Source organism: Ambystoma mexicanum, chromosome 1q (assembly GCF_040938575.1).
Source record: "Ambystoma mexicanum isolate Mex_15411 chromosome 1q, UKY_AmexF1_1, whole genome shotgun sequence".
Taxonomy (NCBI): domain Eukaryota; kingdom Metazoa; phylum Chordata; class Amphibia; order Caudata; family Ambystomatidae; genus Ambystoma; species Ambystoma mexicanum.
The window spans coordinates 622,452,644-622,458,836 of NC_090922.1; positions in this window are offsets into that span (position 1 = coordinate 622,452,644).

The window sequence follows — 6,193 nt, forward strand, 5'->3', positions numbered from 1 at the left end:
AGCTGATGGATCGGGCCCTCCTGACAGCCTCCAGCACCTTCCCCTTCTGCCCATACTTGTGTAAAACCACCAATACATCTCTGGGTCTGGCCCCTGGCTCTCCCCTCTTTGGCCCCACTTTGTGTATGCGGTCCAGCTCTATCCTCGACCAGTCTTACACCTCCAGCAGGTCCGCGAACACTTGCTATGCCATCGTACGTAGATCCTTGTCTGCCACCGCCTGAGCAAGGCACTTTATTTTGAAGTTAGATCTTCTCCAGCGGTTTTTAAGGTCTTCGGTCTGGGTCTCGAGGTTCTGTGTGACCCGTGCTAATTGCTCTACCAGCTCGTCGATCTTTGTTATGTTTCCCTTAAACTCTTGCAACGATTGGGACAGTTCTGCTCGCATCATGCTCAACCGCGACTGAATGGTGTTCGCTATCTTGTCCCCATAATCCTGAAAGCATTGGCGTAGGACCTCCTGGCCTGACCACTTAAGCTTTTGAAGTGCCTACCAGCACCCCCAAATACTCTCCTGCCCCAGGTCCCTGATCTCCCCCAGCCGGTACCTCGCTGTCTCTGCGCCAGAGTCTCTGCAGATTGCCCTCCTGTGATTTCTTCACAGACTTGGGGCCAGCTTGCATATCCTTCTCCTTGTTTTTGGACATAGTGTTTAGGCAGGTCTGATGGGGGGTAGAGTCGGGGGAGGTGCCCTGCCCCCTCTTCTTCTCTCTGATATTGTTTCTCATCCTTTGGACCTCTTCTGCCCATTTTTTCAGGTCAAAGGAACCTTCTCCTTCCACCGCTTTGTGGATCTGTGTCTGCCCTTGACTGTGCGAGGGGGTTAGAACTACCCTCTAACTGTGCGCAGGCAAGCCACTGTTTGTCCTCCTCCTCGGGTTTCAAATGACCTTCCTCCAGGCCCTGGTGCCGGATCACTCTGTCCTGAGCCTGACCAGATGGCGTCTCCCTTATTCTTCCTTGCCCACCACAGATGTAGATGGACTCTTTAGCCCTCTATTCGGCCTCAGGATTGGCTCGGGGAGGCCAGGGCCCCACCGGTCACTGTCTCCTATGCGTGGTGCGCCTCTTGCTCCCTTGCCGTGCTTCTAGATGGGGATGCGCTCGCTGAAGCACTATATGCAGCTCCAAAATCCCAAATTTACCTGAAATAGACCTCCAGCTGCCCCGGCTATAACATCACAGGGCCTTCCCTGGTCTTCTCTGCAAAGTGTTGGATTCAAAGCTTGGCCATGGGCCCTCCTGCCGCGTTCCCCCACTCCTCACCATCACTCTGCTCAAAGCTGGTGATCACTGCCTGCATTGGTCAGCCTTTGCCTGCTTGAACCCTTTCCTAGGGCCAGGGCGCATGCTGACCTCTGATGGTTCTCCCCCAAGGGGGGCCGAAGGGGAGTCGAGCCCCTCAGGCCACCGCCTTCCTGCCTCTTGACTTTCTCCGTGCAGCCCCTCATGGGCCTCTTGACCACTCCGGGTGCTCTTGTCCACTGGGCAGCTCTCCGCAGTGTGCTATGGGTATCACCCCTCAGGATCCTCCTAATCTGTCCAATGAGACGCTGCTTCTCCGGTGCGGGGGTGGCTTGGACCCGCCTCAATCTTCCTGCTGGTGCTCGCCAGCAGGGGGGCCGCCGCTTCACGAATACAGCCCCGCTGGGCCTCCAGTATCATAGGCAGCTCCTTCCTGACGGGCTCCTCCGCCGCCCGGCAGCGGCTGCTTTCTGCCTCGCAGCCGCACTGGATCATCGGCCGCCCAGGGTTTCCCCGAGTGGTTCTTCTTGCTCGCTGTCTGGGAGAGTGTCTGTCAGCTTGGCCTGCACCGGTCGCGGGTGCAGTGCCCCTGCACCTCAGACACCGCAGAGACGAAGGCCGCACACCCGCCTCTGCCGAAGTCCCCCAGCGATCCGGGCTGTCGCACTCCACCACTGCAGCCTACATTGATACATCCCCGCCCGGGGAAGGCTGTTTTAATCTATCTTTATTGTCTTTGGACCCAGGGGTGAGAGCTCCACGATCACGCTGCTCTGCCCTCGGTGGCCATCTTGGAATCCCAGTCACAATGCACTTTTTAATGGGTATCCATCATAGATGTGAAGCAAGAGACCAAGTAAAATACCTAGTCACACAGCCGCTCTCTACGTTACCCAGCCTGGGTTGTGGTTTTTCAAAATTACTAACAGTTCAGCTTTAAAGTAAAAAAATATACTTCAAATTTCAAAAAGATAAACGAGAAGTTCTGTTGTTTTTCAAAATAGTTTTTATCAAAAAAATGATCTAAAAAAATGAGTGGTCACTAATATTTTCTTAGTGAGGAAGAGTTTGCCACAATTAATTAATCAATCAGACCGAATCAATCAGACCGAATTTGCCAATGCATTTTGGAAATACATTTCCTTCATCAGGGCCAGTCTGAAAATAATACATACATATTCATGAACAAAGAAAACAGTTCAAAACAGTGCAAAATTGCATATTGGTGTCATACATCATCGTGGTAAAGTTAAAAACATACCATTCAGTTGAGGTTGCAGTAGTAGATGAGTAAGAAAGAGCAGAAAAAAGAAAAAATGGAAAAGGCCAATGAGTCACTATTGTATATAGGTAACTATCAGTTGAATGAAAAAGAAAAAGAGCCATTTACCTGTGACAGGTAGGTAGAATGGTGAGTGTGGCGAACTATAGTGTAGCGGCCATGTGGTGATTGGATTGAATCGAACTGCCTGACAGGAATCAGCGCAGTAAAGTAGCCTGCAATGCGATTGCTGGAAACAAAAGAAACCTGTTGTTGAAAGCGGTTCTCATCTGTAGTCATGATTATTTAAAAGGTGAGGGAAGTCTTACCGTTCTGAGGACGGGAGCGGAGCAGTTCTCCCGTAGCCGGCATGAAGCAGACTGCCGTTGTCGCATCGAAGTGTTGCTGAGGCAACGCTTCCTAAATACGACACGTGACCGCATCGCTGCCCGAAGGGCGCGCAGGCGATAACAGATGCTGCAATCAGGCCGATGGGCTTGAAATAAATGAATCTAGACATTTATCAGACCTCACAAGGATGAATGAGGAATTGTAGAGTGATAAAAAATGAAAACAAGAAAAAAAGAGTATTTTACTAGGTCTCTTGCTTCACATGTATTTTGAGTTTGGGTGTCTCCAAACTTGTCACAGCCAGCACCTTTTCAAGTGTTTTGACAGATATTGTTGGAAAAGTTTTTTTCGTGCACTAATTTTGAATACCAGAGACACGTGGATTTACTACCAGTGGTGCCCACTCACTTCACTTCTTGCTATCCATCATAGATGCCAGTACAAAATCCTTTTTTTTAAAATAAAGAATATGTTCTTTTATGTGGCTGCACTGGCATTTTGGGGCACCCAGTCTAGCCATTCTTTGCTGTGGCATGACTTTTATTTTAACTGGGATTCTATGACAAAGCAAGGATGATGAGTTTTATTATGTGTCTTAGAATGGCATTTAGGGGAGAGGGCACTAGATGGCCATCCAAGATGGCTGCTTCCATGTGAACTCTGTGCCACCCGGAATGAATCCTGCAGAATCCTGTTAGTTTCAGCTGTCTCCCGCCCCGACCAAGCAATATTCCTGTTGCCTGCCTAAACCCCTGCTGTGCGGCGAAATTCCGATGAAAATCGCCGTTCCGGAACCCCAGAAATCCATCTACACCCGTGAACCCCAGGGCCCGCTGAGAGACCATGTCAGAATCCGGGCACTTGCGCTCAGCCTCTGCGCTAGGTGCAGTGCGGGCCAGGAGAGACGAGACAACCCGGGCAGTGCCTTCAAGGAAGAGCCGCTTACGAGTGCACCCGGATCGGGGGTCCTGCGGCGCTGCTCGCGGCGTGTGACTGTCGGCCCCCCCAACTGAGCTGCGGGTACGGTTGCCGCGCCCCTCGGGCGGCCGCAGAGTGCGCCAGGAAGAGACGGAGAGCCCAGCAGACTGAGAACGGGCTGCAGGGGGAGCGAGCAGAGAAGCGCGGGGCTGCAGCGCTGCCGGGAGTCAAACCGGACCAGCCGCAGCTGCCCCGTCCCCGGCAGAGGAAGGCACCCGCCCGTGGCGCCGATCGAGGGGGAGAGCTGCCGCGGAGCCCTGGAGAACTCCCATAAGACATCACAAAAAAGCCCCACAGAACACATAAGAGGGAGTCCGCGGCAGCATCTATAGAAACACCAGCGTATTAAGGTACGGCGCATGCTGCATGAGCCCAGATAAAACCCTGTTGAAATGATAACGCTGCTGCCGGCCATCAAGGCACGCCTCAGCCAACCTGCCTACTAGACTGCAAGCGAATTCCCGGGGCGCTCACCCGACCTCCAAGATATAACGGGGGAGACATATATCTAAGCCCAAAGACTGTAACTCTCCAGTCAAAAATCCTCCGGTACGCTGTTGCCTCACAAGTCGAACTTCCGCCCCCCCCCCATCATCCTGTTCACAGAGGGGGAACAGAACACCCGGATAGCGAGAGGCTTCACAAAGCCATCAAAGCTTAAAAAATATAACAATATAAGGGGAAAGATAACGCTGCACTGGCCCTCAATACCTGGCTCACAACGCTCACGGCACCCACAGTGAATAAGCCAGCCAAGGTCCCCAGAGGAATACACAAGCCCCAGGAAGCTCAAGACTGGACCCCCGCCCAGCTACTAGAAAATGGGGAAAACGGATAAGTCACAGAGGAGGCTGAATTTCGACTCCAGTTCAGCCGCCAAAACCCCCAGAATGCAGGAAGAATCTGATCCTCCGAGGGTCACTCCGCAGCCTACCAACGAGGAGTCAAGCTCCAACGATATCAAGGAACTCCTGCTAGCTCTGAAGGCAGGTATAGGGAGTCTGAACGAACAACAAGATGGACGGCCTTTCCTCCAAGGTTGACCTCCTGCAACACCGTTTAGACCCCCATTCAGAACGCCTCACTGATGTAGAGCAAAGCGTGTCCAATCTAGATGACGGCATGAGTTCACTAACGACCAGAGTGGCCCTACTTGAAACCCAAATGAAAGCAACAAATGCCAGGTGCGAAGATTTAGAGAGCCGATCGCGACGCAACAACATTAGAATTGTCGGAGCGAGGGAATAACAACACCAAATGAAAATGGAAGACTTTTTCGAGTCACTGTGCACCACGCTGTTTGGGCAGGAGGCCCTTTCACGCCTTTTCGTGGTGGAAAGGGCACACAGAATCCCGTCTGTTAAGCTGATCCCAGGTGCCCCCCCAGGCCGATAATCGCAAAACTACTCAATTACAAGGACCGAGATGCACTTCTCCGACTCGCCAGGGAAAAGGGGGAGCTTCACCATGATGGAGATAAAATACACTTTTACCCCAACTTTTCCCAAGCACTGCAGACACAAAGAAGATCCTTCACGGCCACCAGACAAAGGCTCAGAGAAAATCAAATAGACTACTCCATGCTCTTCTCGGCACAGCTTAGAATACAACACGATGGGAAAATCCACTTCTTCCAAACGCCTGAGGAAACAAATGCATTTCTCAATCAGGTGGGGTGCCGTGGGCTGAATCCCAACAATCCACGCATGCTAAGAGGCGGCAATCAGAGGAATCAAAGATAGGTCATCTCGGTCATTGGTGGGAAGATAACTCCTCTAATCTAAGCTTACATTTCCACTGAAACGAGAACCTGAATCAAGGACTTCCGGGGACCCACAGCTTGGGAGGCCCCTAGTGCCCCGCACACAGTAAAAGTTTGTTCACCAGTTCAAAGTTGTTACAAAAAAAAGGGGGGAGGATCCAGGGGACGGACCCGCATCAATGCAGTCTGCACCCCACTTCAGTTACTCAACGGGCCAGTTGGGGGTTGCCCGTGGACAGGAGTTATATTTGGAAACGGGAGGGTATCGCGCCACTCACTCAACTCCTCCCTCCGATTCATCAGACCTCATCTCTCCATCTAAGTTGTTGCACCGTCCAGCATATGACCCCTTACGCGACGACCAAGATGCAGGACCAGAGCTGGCCTCGACATCACCGGCTAACACGAACAAAACGAGACTCAATCGACTCTTTAACCCGCTCCATTCAAAGTCTTAAAATGGAACATAAGAGGGGGTAACATCCCAGCTAAAACCAGGAAAATCCTGCAGTACCTGAGAAGGCATGAGATCGACGTAGCCATGCTCCAAGAAACGCATTTGCCTCAGGGGAAAGAGCACCTCTGGGCCAGAAGTT